Source organism: Apteryx mantelli, chromosome 2 (genome assembly GCF_036417845.1).
Source record: "Apteryx mantelli isolate bAptMan1 chromosome 2, bAptMan1.hap1, whole genome shotgun sequence".
Classification (NCBI taxonomy): domain Eukaryota; kingdom Metazoa; phylum Chordata; class Aves; order Apterygiformes; family Apterygidae; genus Apteryx; species Apteryx mantelli.
The window spans coordinates 15,446,434-15,463,401 of record NC_089979.1 but is presented as its reverse complement, the minus strand read 5'-3'; the positions used below and the strand labels follow the sequence as shown (position 1 = coordinate 15,463,401).

The following is a 16,968-nucleotide window of genomic DNA, read 5'->3' as shown; positions in this document are numbered from 1 at the left end:
CCTGTCTGAAATTTTCAATAATAGGATGTTGGAATCGTAACCATCCCTAGACATCGTCTCAAGCCATACAATTTATAGAGCTCTCGGTTGCTTCACTGAGAAGCTTTCATGCTCAATTAAAGTAAGGATTGTCAAGACATCTACCTTCAAACTCCAGAAAATTGTTTGGTTTGACACTTTTTAAAGAATATCATTTTTAGAGCATAAAGCTATACAACAAGAAAAGTTAACTAAGTCTTTTCTTCACAGATTTACTCATAACAATAGGGAGCTTGGTTTTCTCTGAATCCACAAGTTATATTATTTTCTATTCAGACAGTCTGTGGATATTCATGAAAATCCTGAGTTTTATACATTGTAGGAGGGATGGTTATTCATTTGAGAATCCCTGCTGATAGTATATTTTCTGCAGTTATTGTTTGAATTGTCCAAGCTCCCTACAAACTCCCAATGCATCTGTATAAACCAGATAGGGGCTGACAAAGGAGACGACTTCTGATTTATCAGCTGGCTATCTCTGCAATCTGGCAAACTACCCAGAGATTTGCAGTAATTTCCCAAGATTATTTATAGTACATGTAGCAAAAGCTCCTTCTTCTGACTTCCTGCTTGGCACCTTAATTAGTGAAATCAAAGCATTTCTTTGGGCTCTTTTTGTTGCCTTGGGGCTTTTTTTGTTTTGTTTTGTTTATCAAATTTTTGATTTTCATCTTTTCAGCCAGAAGAACTAATACCCCATGAAATAGATGACCAACAATTTTCAAAGCAAATAGAAAAATATAGTTATCACTAACAGATGAGATAAGATAGATATGGTCTGTATTGCATCTATAACTGGCCTGCGTTACGAAGAACATGTGCAGTTCAGTGCAGTTAAAGATAATCTGTATCGCTTGCTAAAACATTCCATCAGTTTTACATTTATGCAGCTAAAGGCAAATGTTTAAACATTTGGTTAATGCACCATATGTCTAAAATGTTTTAGTTCCATCTGACATTTTTTAAATATTTTTGTTTCAGTAGTAGTTCAATGAGTAAATTCATTTCTCCTGGAGCTGAGTATCCCATACTCCCTTTTGCCACAGCATTCTTAGACCTGTCTGCCATGATGTCTTAATTTTTTGGCTCACTAATCTAATTTAATCTAATGATGTAATTGGTTTGGCAGCTCTATTAACTCTTTTTTTTTTTTTTTTTTTTTTTTGCATGTAGGTGCTAAATGAAGCGGAATGTGTGCATGGTATGTAAGGCTTCCTTTTTCCACTTGCCCATTTTAAAGCATGACTGCAATTTTCTGGACAGGGGCAAGAAAAGTGGGACAACATAGCCCCTCTGTGCAACCCACCTGGCAGCAAATGAAGCATCCTTCATGGTAATTAGCAGCGAAGCCTTCTGGCAAACAATGGCACAGTGTAGATCAGGATCAACTCTGCACATACCATTCAGGGTGACTAATGCGCATGAAAACTATACTTCAGTAAGAAGACTTTACATGAGCGAACATAGAGACAAAAGAAGCTAGTCTGTCTTGCTTCATCCAGGGGAATCTAGGTCTGACTATGGCAGGGAACACTTTCTGCTACAGGCTGAGAATTGAGTTCATCGTATGTGGGAACAGCATTAGATAAAAATAACCAAACAAATATTATTATTTAAGAATTTTCATTTGATTTTTACTTAATTATTTCCATTTGATGACTGCTTTCTTCACGTGTAATTAGCACTCTGCTTTCCAAAAAGTTGTAGCTATCTGGAAATTCTGTAGTGAGGGCAGCAATGTAACAAGTTTATAAGCTAGATACAAAAGCCATTGTAACCAATCTCAAAACTGTAAGTTAGCTTAAGTGTTTAATGGCCTGAGATTCAAATGCAGCTTGCTGGATTTTCTTTAAATATTGCAGAAACATCCTTCTTTGTTCTCAAAGAAAATCTGCCAATTTTCTGCTGGATCAATTTTCTAAACTAAAACTATAAGGAAACCAAAATAAGTTTTAATTGTCAAATCCTCAGTACGCAACCTCACAAGGAAGGAAGGTTTGTCAGTGAGGTACTAAAATCAGAGCTGGTGTTCTGGTTGTAGTCCCAGCAAAACAATGCTGTGCCACAGGACACCTGGCCCGGTGCCAGGATCACGTTGCTCCAAGAAGTAGCTAAAGTCAATGGATTTATTGACTTTAGCCTAACTTAGAAAGAATTTAGCCCTTTCTCTGGTTTCTGTCTAGGGAAATATTCTAAGAGAAATGTAAAGTGGATTTTGGCTGATTTTGTTTTTATTTATTGTGTTCCAGTAGAAGACTATGCTTGCTGGAGAAGGGAGAAAGTCAGCTTTTCCTCAGCACCGTCCAATCTGGATGGCTGTCAGAACAACGGTGGGGTGCTTTTGAAAACCCCATGGTAAATATTTTTCAGAACTTCAGGACAATTTCATTGTTGCAGGTCAGGGGGGCAACGCTTGGTCATGATAGAGTGGAATTTCCAAAAACTCATCTCCATCTTTGTGGGCACCAACATTAATTTCACCAGCTTCAGCGGAGAGAAACTTAAGAGAGAGGTTTGCATATTTGCAGACGCAGGCCACGAAGGATGAGCAGGGCTTTAAGAACAAGTTACACAGATGCCTGCCAGGGAAGGCATGCGGGAGGTTTAGTTGACTCTGCCTTGGATAGAGAGAGAAACTGGGCGACTTCTTGTTCTGCACTCACTTGCACACCTGCCTGGGCAGCACAGCCTGCTTCGCTGCCTTCTCATCTCACACAGGGTCCTCTCGTCTTGGCAGAGGAATAGAGTTGTGTACTTCTTCCTTCTGCAAGACACTTTTTTACACACCTGCTGGCAAATGGATCCTGATAAAGTGATCAATCAGTTTAATGGAATGAAAGCTCTGTGTATGAAAGGTGATGTAAAATTATTGCCAAACCTATTAGAGAAATAAGCCTGCTGTAGCCCAATAACACCTTTGCTGCATACAATGAAATGACTCTGAAGCAATTCCTCCACAAAGGAATGAACCTGTCATGAAAGAAGAATTTTTGTTCATCAAGGCTATGTATTCAGGAAGTAATACTTCTCTCAGGGTCATGCTGGTAGTAACTCAGCATGCGATTAAAGGAAATTAGAGAGAGTCTTCATTACATTTTATACTTTCCCTTTGTGAAGCTACCAAACGCATATTTAAATCTCTAAATTCCACTAACAAAGGGTTACTCAGTAGAAAATGAGATCGTAAATTGATAGATAGAAAGAATAGCAATTTATATATCTACCGATCTTGACTTTATAAGAGTTTCTTTCCTCAAAATAATTTTCTTAAGAGTTACACCAGCTGAAAATTAAAGTAACTACATTGATTTCAAAAAAAAATTACTCCTGATTTGCACTAATGCAGCTGAGAGTCAAGTCTGGCCTGTTGTCAATATGAAATATTCAGACTCCAGATTCCTATATCCATCTATAATTCTGTTTGTAGTCCAACAAAGAAATTGTGAGGTGAAATAGTTCTAATGATTTTCAGCTTTAAGAAGAATTCCCCAATCAATCTTTTCAAAAAAAGACATATTGAAATAGAAAGGGTCACATCACAGGATCTTGGTTAGCTGAGCAGTAAGTGAAAATCACTGGGAAAAAAGGATCATGAAATAAGCTTAAACATTGATTGGATACTGAGTCTCCTTCTTACACAGTTTAAGCTATATTTTCCCATGAGCTTCAATTGCTTAAATCTTTTCTAACAGCTCTTCCAGGCTATGTAGGAATCTGTATCTCTCACTAACTACTCATCTAATCAAGCTATAATTAGCATGATTTACTTTGGAGAAAAATTAAAAATGACCCAATGATATATTACACAAGGTGCACATATTATGAAAGGAAGAAATACAACAGGTTTGAGAACTGCCATTTGCAAAATGAGTGATGTTTCTCCCCTCATGGTTTTTTGTGAAGATCAGTGGAACAATTGCTCCAGATAAATATGGTTCCTGAATCATTTAACAATCATTTAAAGGAGAGCAGGTTCTGCTTCAAAGCAATTAGAGGTATGATCAGAAATCACAGAGCTGCTGAGCAGGGAAAGGGAAGCTGGTTATAATTCCGCTACTCCACGATGAGGTGAAGAATTGCCATATAATTAAGCTTCCCCAAGCTTTCATGGAAATATTTATGAAATGAGAACATATTTTAAATAAATTACTGGTCTATTTTATTATTCTAAAAATGTTGCATTGACAAAATATTCACCCAGACCTGATTGTTAAGCTTGTTCTGTGATTCCGGCTCAGCAAACAAAGTCAGACGCTAAAGTGCTGAACATTACATCTCCAGGACATTTTCAACCTGTGCCTACTACATGACCTCCATCAACTCAGGTGGAAGAGACAAAGCACACTGGGTTCACAGCGAGGGAATGGGAAAGCGTGCCTCACCAGCATTGTCTCCCTTTGCTCTGATTCCACAAAGGCTGTCAAATAAACATGGTGTGAATTACCGGTCCCCTTATCTGAGAAGGAATATTGCAGACCTACAGGGGTTCAGAACAGGAAGGCAGGTCAAGAGACACAATAAAAGTCCTGGAAACATTCTCATAGGAGAAGAAATTGCAATGATTGGAGTTATTTACCTTAAGGTCTCAGTTCATGAACAGGAATGGATTCACTTAGGATGGCTGAGGTGGTTTCTATCCTCCAGATGCTGCTCTGCCCCTCTCTCAGAAGATCCTGTTTGTGCAGCAGGGCTACCAGAGCAGCTCAAACAGCAGCTGCTGAGCCCCAGCTGGAGGGGGACTGCTAGAGCCAGAGCACGTCCAGGCTGTGAAGCAAAGCCCTTAGAAAAGGCAGAAGGGGCATTCCCGTTCTTCCTGTCACAAGGCACAAGCTAAAGGCAGGAACGAAGGTGGTAGGAAGGGATTAACAATGAAATTAAACACAGATCCAATTCGAATGCAAGAGGAACCTTCTGCTCACCATGTAATTATGCTTGTGCAACTTGACGCCTCAGGGCACTGTTGAAGGTAAGAGGCCAAAAAGAACTGGGTATGAATAAAGACACTGCTTCACTAAAGGTGATGTAATTGAAGATTACTACAGTTTTGACAGGGATGCTAAAGTCTTACTTCCTCGCTGGAATCAATATGTAATGATTAGCATAAACAGGATGCCTAAAGCAAAAGAGGTTACCTTTTATCAGTGGAGGGGCTCTGGCACCTTCCTTTAAAAGGAAAAGGGACAGGACACCGTTCCATGTTTACCTTCAGAGCTGACGGACTGTGCTACCTCCTGTGTTCGTTGCCTGCCCTGCTGGACTGCAGGCTAGTCTCCCACAGCCACAGATTTAAGTTAAATCTGTTGCAGCAAGAATTAATTTAAGTTAAACATGAATAACACAGTATTATTGAGGTTTTCCTCTGACATAGTGAAAGGAAAGATGGAAAACTGACTCCAAAAAGTAATGATGATATGGACGAGTCCTGTGTCCTACAGGGCTTTACATGTGGGAGACGAGCCAATGCTGGATGCCACCAGCTCTTTGTAGTCTTTGATGAAGGGAAGAGAAAGCATCAGAGTGTCACAGCACTGAGGATGTCTATCACAATAGCTGGATTCTTGACTTGCTAACAGATCTACTTTAGAGAGAAGAGAGTTAAATAAAGAATAATCTTTGTATTCTTAGGGAAATGAGAAAGATATGTAAAACAACCTTTTACCTATTCACTGATATACTTTCCTCACTGTGTCTAGTAAAAAGCAATAATAATCACCCTACAGAGACTCAAGGAAAGTCATCAGCGTACATTGTTCCCATTTGATTTTTCATCATTTCTGTCTATCTCCACCACCAATCATCTGAAATTGTCTCCATTCATTAGAAAAGAATATAATTAAGAATCATATGAAAACATTTCTTTTTTTAAAGAGCATTAACTCTGCAGTATCACATCTGGTGGACTGAGAATATTTTCCAGGTCCCAGGTCCCCTTTGGAATGAAGCATACGCTGAATTATTTTTCAAAGATAACCACAAACTTCCGACATTTTCATTTTATTTCAATATTTCATTGCTGTCCCTACTGACCTCAGGAACTCATGCCCCCAAGGCATGGGACAATCAGCTTTTCTGTTATTATTTGAAGAGCGATGTTCGTTCCATATTTTTAAACAGCAATGTGAAAATAAGGCAGAGGTTTATTTGACTCACAGATATCAGCAGCTACAGTTCTTCTCAGTGGAACAACCACAGCTCCCCAGAATGCAAGGGTTACATGACATCCTCGCACATCCTGTGCACAGTTATGGACAAGTCCATCTGCAAGGCCATCTCAACAAGCTGTGCACACCTGGGCTCTGAAAAGCAATCTAGTATATATTAACAAAAACTCTATTTTTCTAAGAGCATTAGCTCTTTTCAAAGGGTAAAATTCATCCCATCACAAGAAACCTGCGTAATAGTGTTTGTATGAGTGCTCACGTAGCTTAAGTGGTGCACCAGACCTTGCAATGGCTTCATGCACTAGAGTTAAACACAGACAGACCTGACTACTGATTATCTTTCCACTGCTTTTTGCCTTTCATTCAAGTCTCCAGGCACTCAGCAGTCATACTTGAATTAAGTTTCATCACTAGCCTGCAGCATTTTTAACTGACCCTCCATCTCTCTGGCCACTTGTCCAGCCTTCTTTTAAAAACATCACATCATCAATACGTGTGGTTCTTTGCTCTTGTCTGTTTTTTCATGACATACTACCAAAGTGTAAGCCCTTGGCTTCTGAAAATATTATACTCCCCCCCCTTTATATTCTGTGGGCATCAAATATTTAGTATGGATGAGATCAGGACACCTATAAGTTATGCAAGCACAAATACTTAGTGTAACAAAGTTATTTTCTGACTTGAAGCACTGTGGCTTTGTCATTTGACTTTTCTCCCTCTGTTCCCATCATTTTCATTAGCAGTGTATGAAGGCACTAATTCTGCATATGATCCAATGAAGACTGCAGGACTACTTTTGCTCCATTGACTTCAGTAAGGCTAGGATTTCTCCCATGAAACCTATCTGATTTTGAAAAAAAAAAGTTAAACTCTTAAAGATATCTAAATAAATCTGATCATCAGCAAATTTTGGATCAATTGACTTGAAAGTGTCATGTTTCTGATTACAAGTCTTGTACCCCAGAGCTGCTCAGCCAGAGTAAATTTGTTTACCACTCAATCTCTGCCAGCTTACACCAGTCAAGAATCTGGCTCAAAATTACAAAGAAAAATAATGTAAAACTAATTTTCATCTATTCTGTGACCTTCCCTTACAAAATGACAGTCACCTAGTGCGAGTAATTTCAATCAAATACATTTTCCCCATTACAATCAATAATGGAAGCTGAGAACAGATGAGAAGATACTGTAGCTGTGTTGGCAAATTTTCCCAACAGATCTGAAAGACTGCTTTATTTCTCACAAATATTACATTTTTAAAGCAGTCTTACTGCAACAGGGAACATCATTAACTAGCTAGACTTTCACTGCTAAACAATGCCTGAAGCTCTATAATGTAGTAACTAATCTAAAATCTCATGGAGGGAATCACTGGCTACATCGGGGGTCTGTATTTTTGTTACAATAAAATATTTTTATGTAAACCAAAATGCCACATACAATTTCTTGAATAGAGCATAGGCTAAGGGGAAAAGAAGTGTTGGAGCCAGTACACGTGTACAACAGCTCCTGCAAAAAGCAACCAATGTGACTAATGGCAGCAAGCATATCATTCCCTGTCATGTCACCTTAAGCACATGCATCACATATTGGATGGGCTAAATTCCCTTTAGTTCTCATATATTCTTAGGCCAAGAAATTCACCCTCATGACAAAAAATTGTCCTTCTCATTCTCATGCCAATTCTCAACCTATAACATGTTTGATAAATCTTTGTATTTGTTTTAAAATGTCTTCACTAATTTTTGACAGGCAAGAAAGGTCACCAAGCAATTTCAAAAGAGTTGTCTGACTTGATTTTTTTTCTATTGTGTTGGTGAGGAACATCTTTATTTTGAATCCATGAATAACAAAACACGTTTTATTTTTCTTTCCCTGCAGGCAGCAAGTATGCCTCAACATCATGAGCACTTGGGACTTCTGCTTCACATTGGAGACTTAAGTGACTCATTTCAAGCTCACTCTTCACCCTTTTTTTGCTTCAGAAATGAAAACAATGTTGACTGAGTAGGTAGCCACAGAGATCTTTTACATAAAAAGAGTTAAGGTTTATAAGGTAAAGATGCACAAGATGGAATAACCATTATTTCAGTACTCATAATGCAACATGTGAGTCCAGCTGGTCATCCAAAGCTTTTGGCTGAAGGGCAGCTGAGATGGCATTTACAGTGACTGGGTAAGGATAAGTTCTGAGTTTTGTTCTGCATCTGTTACTGTGCATGCTAGATACGTGCAAGGGACACCTTTGCCCAGTGTCATCTGGGTAGAACGAGAGAACTCACTTCTCAAAATCCACCAAACACCCATCTGCGGTGCTCAATGCAGAGGCCAGTTTGGAAGCAGGAGACAGGCTACTCTCAAACAATCCCTATGGGCATGAGTTTGGAAGCAATGGCAATAGCCATTCACGCTGAGTGCCTTCAATGCAAAGTGATCTGGGTTTAGTCTGCACCAGCTGCAGCTGGGAGAGCAAGGGGGTGTCTATCCTGCCTCCTACCCACTGCCACAGAGGCCACCCCCTCAAGACTGAGCTCACCACCTGCATAGACAACACCAGAACACACCTTCCTGCAGCCTCTGCATGGACCTGAGTGCCTACACGGTTGTTGTGTCACCTCGTACAGCCACACAATTATTCTGCAGGCACTGTGCAGTGAGGCAGCGGCATGCATAAGAAACACCAGGCTTGGGCATGTTCTCACAGCCTCCATGGACCGCTGTAGAGCTACAGACAGAAATCTTCACTGAACATCAAACAATGTCCTTCACTGACAGCTTTATTCTGTGCTCTTCATGGGTGGGAAGGAGCTGGAGAGGGAGATACTTGTTCTCTGCCAAGGATTATTAATGCCTTCCTTTATGAAGGGAAAAAGCCATGTATGAGGAATCCCTAAACACAAGCTGGATCTGGGGCCTACAAGGCTGACTACATGCCATCTCCTATTGTGGTACAAGGTTACAAGGGCACCTCCAGTACTTTCTTGAATTCTTAGATTTTCTTGCCTAGTCAGGATGGGCAATCTGGGTAAGGGGCTGCAACTGCACTTCTTCAAGGCAATGATCCTTCCAGGCAGTGAGGAAAGGAGCTACTGACACTCGGCGTGTCCAGATACCAGGTCAAGTAATCGGTTACAGGGGTATGGAGCTGAGGCTAACTTCATCAACCTACTTTTAGAAAACTGGATCTCTGTAAATATTACATGTATGCACATATGATATATATTATATGCATGCATCTATTTGCAAAAAATATAGCAGTCGGGAATACTTAAATCTATTGTGCCTGGCTTTTTAATCACTCTTCTTTCCTAGCAAAAACCAAACTGAAAAAAAAAAGAAGAGGCTCCTGAAAGAGAACAAGAAGGAAACTAGGTATTCAAGGGAGGGATGGATTTCTGTTTAGGCCAGGAGAGACAATAGATTATGACTAATTTATGGCTAGTGCTTTTTTCTTTTTAATACTCTGTGAGCCTAATTCTCCTGGGGTTTTTTTTTTGTTTGTTTGTTTTTTTAAGACCAGTCCACAGGTATTCTGTAGATTACTCTATGAATTAATTACAGGAGGATTTATCAAATGCTTTGAGATCCTTAGATGGACATACCTTCTATTCTGTGGCAAAGGAACAGTCTTCCACACTATAGCTAGAAAGTCCTGAGTGAAATAAATGTTGTGTGAATATTTCCCTAAACAACTAAGTGTAAGTACTAAAGATGTGAAAAGCATAACAGAGATTTATTGAAAAAAAAAAAAAGAATTTTTCTGTTATTTGTTCTTCTCTAGAAAGTTCATTCTGTTTGTTTTGTGCTTGTAAATCTCATGAAAACCTCAGGAAAACGTGACTTTTACAAGTCTACTCCCCCCACTTTCAAAATTGAAACTTGGCCCTTCTGGACATCTGCAGTCAGGGAGTGGCATTTGGCCTTTGTTTTGCCAGTTGTTCAGTTCTGGCAAACACATTTTGATGCTTCATTGTATATTATCTAAGTTTTCTGTTTGTTTGTTTGTTTAATGCGAGGAAACCCACTGATTTAGGGATACTGTGCCCTAAAAGGAGCTAGTCAGGAAAGTTCCACAATTCTTTGTCTTCCATGGTCTAGATCTACTATTTAGCCTTCACTTCCTCAGATTCTTGCTTGTGAAATGGATCAAACAGTGCTATCTTCCTCAAAGGGTTTTTGTGCGAGAAAGACATTGAATAGACAGTACTGCCCCTGACAGTACCCATACCTTCTGGTAATTGCAGTGTCATATGCGTATAAAATAGATAGCAATGCTGCACAGCAGGAAAGTGGTTGATGTAGCCCACATGGTAGAAGTGTTCAAGGACTTCTGGTTTACTCTGTTGCTCCTGTATTCCCCAAACAGGAGAGAGGAACAGAATTAAAAAGAAAGTGGAGTCTTGTATATCTGTAGGTTTCCTAATAAGACTATCAGACTTCCAGTAGTCAGCATTTTAGAGAGCAGCAATATTAGAAAATAATTTGGAAGGAGAAAAAAATAAAAATGATGCCAAAAATAATAACAAGTCAAATGTTCTTGTGCTTCTACTAGATGAAGTGCAGCAAAATCAGATTTAACAAAAAGTAATCAAAGACAAGAATATAAGCCATAAAAAACAGCAGGTACGGTACTGGAAAGACAGAGAAAGCTTGCAGCATAAGGTGACGGTTTTAACAAAAAAGAAACCCAAACAAACAGGAAAAGCTTAGCAAAGGATGAAATGTAGATCACACAAGAACTTAAGATAAATAATGGAACTTTTTTTCCAGGTATATAAAGAAGAAAAGGTCAACAAAGGAATCATTAGGGTCTCCCAGAGATAGAAGAGCAGAGACTAGAAGCCAGAAGAGATAAGCATTACAGAAAAATTAAATGAACTTTTTGCTTCACTGTTCATGAGGGAGAAGGATGAACTGCTGCCAAAGAGAGAAATGCACTTTCCTGAGTGAGAAAAATGAAACGCAAAAAAGAACTCAAGGTCAAAGAATAAAAAGGATAAAGAAATAGGATTCTGAGAACATTTCTGAGACCCTGAGGCTGAATAGGTCCCATCACACTTGCTGGGAAGAGCACAACAAGGAACCCCTTTAGTTGCGTCAGCTTGGATTTACCAATGGCAAATCATACCTGACCCAGTGGATTACTTTTTATGATAAAATGCCTGGACATGGGGACAAGGGATGAGCAGCAGATGTCATTTACCTCAACTATAGCAGAACTTTTGACACTGTCTCCTGGAACATTCTTGTGTCTGAGTTAGGATGTTATGGTCTGGATGGGTGGACAACCAGATGGGTAAAAACTGGTTGGATGCTTGGGCTCAGAGGACAGTAGTTAATGGGTGATACTCTGCCTGGAGGCCAGTAACAAGTAAAGTGTTGCAGGGACCGGGACTGTCCTGTTTAACATCTTTATCAGATACCTGGAGGAGGATTGATGAAGTTTGCAGATGACACCAAACTGGGGGGAACAGTCAATACGCTTGTGGGCTGAGCTGCCATTCAGAGGGACCTCTGCAGGCTGGAGGAACGGGCCAACAGGAACTTCATAAAATTTAGCAAGGACAAATGCAAAGTCCTGCAGCTGAGAAGGCAGAAGCTCTTGCAACGATGCAAGCTGAGGACTGACTAGCTTTATTGAAAAGGCTCTGGGGAGTCTTGGCAGACAGCTGCCTGTGAGTCAGGAGTGTGCCCTGGCAGCAAAGAAGGCTAATAGCATTTTGGCCTGTGTTAGCAGGAGCACAGCCAGGAGATCAAGGAAAGGAATGGATTATCCTCCTCTACTCAGCACTTGTTGGACCACAACTAGACACTGCATCCCATTTTGAGTTCCCCAATAGAAGAAAGACATTGAAAAATTAGAGCAAGTTCAGCTGAGGGCCACCCAGATGGTCCAGACTGGAGCACTTGTCCTGTGAAGAGGGGCTGAGGGAGCTGGGATGGTTCAGCCTGGAGAAGAGACAGCTTCAGGTAGACCTGATAGCAACCTGCCAGAACCTGTGAGGTTATCCAGAAGACAGAACCAGGCTCTTGACAGTGGTGCCTGGTGGGAGGATGAGAAACAGTGGGCATAAATTGGAACAGGTGAGGTTCAGACTGGATATAAGCAGAAACTTTTTCCCCACGGGGACAGGCAGACACTGAAGGTTGCTAAGAGAGGTTGTGCAGTCTCTGTCCTGGAAGGTGTTTGAGCCCTCACTGGATACAGCCCTTAGCAACCTGGACTGATCTCCCAGCCACCACTGCTTTGAGCAGTAGCTTGGACCGGAGACCTCTTGATGTCCCTTCTAACGTAAATTATCCTAAGATCTCATGATCTGGGGGGGTTCAAAGAGGACCCAACCAAGGAGAGAGAAATGGAAGTCCCATTAGACTTTGGAAACTTGGGTATGCTACAGAATAAATCACATGAGAGTGCTTGGCAAGGGAAATATCAGCAATTAAAGGCAAGAATAAGAACAGAGATTTGTGGCTTAGCTAGCAAGAGAAAAAAAAAAAAGACACTTGCAAGGGTAGGGAGTAGTTAGACAGAAAAGTTGCTTCCAGCAGTGCAGTCCCTGACTGACTGTGCAGATCTGGAGAAGACTCAGAAAAATCTTTCCCCTGCACATTTGTTAAAGTCATAACATTTTCTGCCTGTCTAGCATAAAAGAAGGGCCAGCCAACAACCCTAGCCATGTAAGTGCCTGGAAGTACCAAAGCAAGGGCAGCTTTCCTGAGGCAGAGGGCATGGTGAGGATAACTGTGTGTTGAAGGTATGTCCACAAGCATGTTCTCTTCAGCAGAGACCTGTGGTTCAGGCCTGGAACTGTTCAACAACCATCTTCCTACCTCTGGAGAAATCATTCAGAGCAGCTATGCAGAGAATCCCACCATCAGGAGCAGCAGGAGAAGCTGCTGCGGCTGGAACTTCTCAGAAAACCTTCTACCAGTTTGACCAGAGTTTTCTTTATCCTAAATTAATTGTCTGTTTGCTGTGGAGGCCTAGTAAATGCAAACACACCCATCCTGCCTCTGGAAATCCCTGAGACAATCAAGCAGTAAGGCTGTAAAAATACTCTGGAAGTGTCACTACTTACCTGCCCTGTTCCTGTGAGGGACAGGGCTCTGGTCTAGGTAGACCTTTTTTCCTGGCATAATCATCATTATCATCTTCTTCCAGTGATTTTGATTCCTATTTAGAAAATGGAAGAGAAAAACTTTATTCCTGTATTTCAGGGATTTTATCAGGCCAGATTCACAACAATAAGGTGCTGTTAGGTCTTCAGATAAATGCAGATCATAAAAAATGGTGTCTTCTTATGCTCATAAATAACTACAATTTAAAATGCAATAAAAAGAAGTCAATCAGCAAATAGTATAGTCCAAAGATTATAAACTAGTAGTGAGGTCATTCTCAAGAGATAGCTGTCTCATCTCCCTTCCAAAGAAACAGCAATATATCACACTGCAACTCATCGCAAAAGTGTAATAAAAATACACATTCATTAACCTACAGAAAAGGGAAGTGATAAAACATGCTGATGAAACAAAAATCAGGAGGTTGTAGGAAGCTCCAGATGGACGTAACCAAACTAGGTAATTGGACAGTAGCATACCAGATGAAACTCAGCTTAAACATGTGGTTTGTGGGAAATGGTTTTAAACTACTTGTAAACATTAATGGGTTCTGAATTAGTTGTAACCTCCAAGGAACAAGATAAAGGCATCATTGTGGTTAGCTCAATGAAGACATCTATTCAATGTGCAGCAGCAACGAAAAAAAATGAATAAAATGCTAGGGGATATTGAGCATGGAACAGACAGAGGATAATACAGAGATCACTGGAATCAATGAAACATCCTCAGCCTTGCCAAGTCAATAGACATTTATTTTGTATACCACCTCTCATGAAATCCACAACCTGAAGTGCTCTCCATAGTAAAGCAATCTAATTGCAGAATTAAATAACAAGAAAGGGAGAGAACTTTGATTCTCTGCTCACAAAATAAGTAAAGAGCAAAGGACTGAAAGGAAGTCTGGACAAAGCAGAGTTACAGAGGGAGTGCCATAGAAGAAAGCTTCCACCACTTATGGAGAATTTTTGGACGAGAGAAAACCGGAAACAGATGAGCAGAGAAGCAAGAAAGCAAAGAAAGGAAGATAAATGTCTGCTTTGATTGATGAATACAAATGGAACCAGTATGAGTAGATGACTAGATTTGTCTGTGGGTGGGTATTTGCATACATACCAAAAATCTCTATACAATAGACTCTCAGAGGTTAGCCCCAGGGGAATCATAGTCACCGGCGCAACGGTCGCAGTACTGAACCTCAGGCGAAGCAGCCAGGGTTCAGAGTAAACTCTTTCAACTTTCATATTTTTCACCTCCTAGTTTGTGTCTTTTTTTTCCCCCTACTTCTGCTATATCCTTTTGGGGGTACAGACTATTTCTTTATGTTTTCTGCTTGTGCAGAAGGGGAAAAACCTGGTATTATCTGTAAAACAAATAAACAGAACAATGATGTTGACAGAATCAGAGCAAGATAGCTGAATATCAGACCAGTCAAGGCCATGCCATATACATGCAGTTTTACAGAGACAGAGATAAGATAGATTTGCAGGCTCAAAAGGAGGAGAAGAAATCAAGGATCCTGCTGAGGTAACAAGCAGCAAAACTAATGGAAAGCCTGAGTTAAAGAAAGTCAGAAATAATGTGCTTTAATGCTCCCCAAACCAGGCTTTGAGACATTTAGCTAAAAGTAGCTAAACCTCAGATGAATGAAATCAAAGGCAGAGGAAAATAATCAGGCTGAATCCTTCTGGAGCGATTCACATTCATAGTTTTCAAGGTAGAAGAGAATCACTATCCCCAGTATACAGATGGAGAAAATAAGAAGAGAGAAGAGTTAAATATCATCCACAAAGTCACGGAGTCAGTCATCAGTAGACAGTGACTTACCAATAGGCTATACTGCAGAAAAGTAACCAAAATGGCCAACTATGAGAAATACCGTAAATGTGCTCTGAAAAGTTTCCAGTTAGAGGTAAGACACAAAGAGTAAAAAGGTGAATAGGAAAGAAAAGTGGCTTGAAAATGGCATTAACTTGGGTCACCCCATATCAAAAATGGTGTAGCAGAAACAGAAATGACCAGGAAAGAATAAGCAAGTTGAATTGGTGCCTCTTAGCTTTTGAGTTGTAACCCCAAGAAAGGGCAAAAAATGTCAGTTCAGGAGCAGAAGCTGGAGTATGCGGGAAGGAGAAATGGAACTGTAATATGCTGAGAGTTTAATTACAGTCTAAAAGTCAATGAAAATCTCACTCTCCCTTTATCTATAAATCCTAACTTTGAGGTCAAGTATTCACTACCAGCCTCCCAAAGTACTCACTCAATTGGCTATATAAGCTTGTCATTAGTATCATAGATACATGTTTTACTCTTACGTTTAGAGTAAATTTCAATATGCCAAGAACATTTTTTATCTTAAATAAGGAATCATCAATCTGAAATAGCTGCATGGCATTGAATTAGAGAAAAGATCAGCATGGACAAACTTTCAAAAGGAAAAAGTAACCATATAATGCAGCTGGACCTGTTTTCTACTTTGTTTTCAAACACTGAAAAAATAAAAAGGAAAATCTCTTTACTGAGGGAAAAAACATATTTTTCCAAATTGGATCCAAAACCACCCCTTGGTCTTTTATTTAGTAAAGCCTCTCTTTTGAAATAATAAAATAAAGAGGGGTGAAAAAAGGATGTTGGGAGGGAGAGTGGACACTCTTTCTTAAATCAAAGAAAGAAACTGCAGTCTAAATTTGGCTTTGTGTAACACAAAGAGGACTTTCTGTCTTTTAAAGAGATGAACAAGTAAAAAGAAATCAGACGTGGTCCTCTCCAAGTAAGTGCTCAACACTGTGTACTTACACCTGCCTTCCTGTCAAGAGGAAGAAAAAGGAGAGGGTAGACATGGAAATAGGCTATTTTTTTTCCCTTTCAATTAAAAAAAAATCAAATTTTAAATCTAATCTTAAAAATGAAAACTGGCATAAAATAATTTGATGAGATATGATTTGACCAAAGAGAAAGTGTCAACATGGTCACAGCCATGTGGGCCACTGCCTGGGATAAGGTTCCAGGAGAGAGACACACACAATCCAATTCCCATTCATACATAAAGTTGGTAAAACATTATGGGGTAAAATCTTTACAAAACTGAATTGGAAACCATGTCTTGTCTATAGCGTCCTACACTTCCATGTTTAATGCCTATTCCTTGCTTTCAGTGCTCCCTCCTCTTAGCACTTCTCAAAGTAGTACAGTTGACTAGATTAATTTAACCTGAAACCATCATCCAACTATAAAATCTATATTAACCCCAAGGTGGTAAGTTCTTTTTGTTCACTGTCCTGAAGGTACTCTCAGGAGAACAGTGAAACGGGACTGTAATAAACATAAAATATTTCAGAACCTTGTTTTCATTTACAGCTGTTCTGAACAGATGTAGCACCACAGCCAGGTGTTACAGGAGAGAAAAGGGCTTGCACGGGCTATTCACTCATGCTCTCTAACCACCTGCAAGTTAGTTTGACTTCTTGAGCCACTAGAAGTGCTTTGCTTGTGTTGCTGATGTTGAAGAGCTCTTGTTTGCTATAAGATATCGGAGCCAAGAAGGGGTAAGGTCTGAGTATCCTGCTCTGCTGTCTGAGGGCACTAGCCTCACTATTATTGGTGCCATTTAAATACAGGCCTTTTTAGACTTTTTCTTCCTCTTTCTTCTATATCA

General features: G+C 39.9%; 1 long non-coding RNA gene across 1 annotated transcript in view; it reads right to left on the bottom strand.

Moving 5' to 3' along the window:
* The window catches only part of LOC106496314 (uncharacterized), a 72,582-nt gene extending 59,237 nt beyond the window's left edge, over positions 1-13,345 (bottom strand). Inside the window, exon 1 of the long non-coding RNA XR_001294587.2 lies at positions 13,280-13,345. This is a non-coding gene — a long non-coding RNA (uncharacterized lncRNA). The remainder of the gene's footprint in view (positions 1-13,279) is intronic.
* Positions 13,346-16,968: the final 3,623 nt, after the last annotated feature.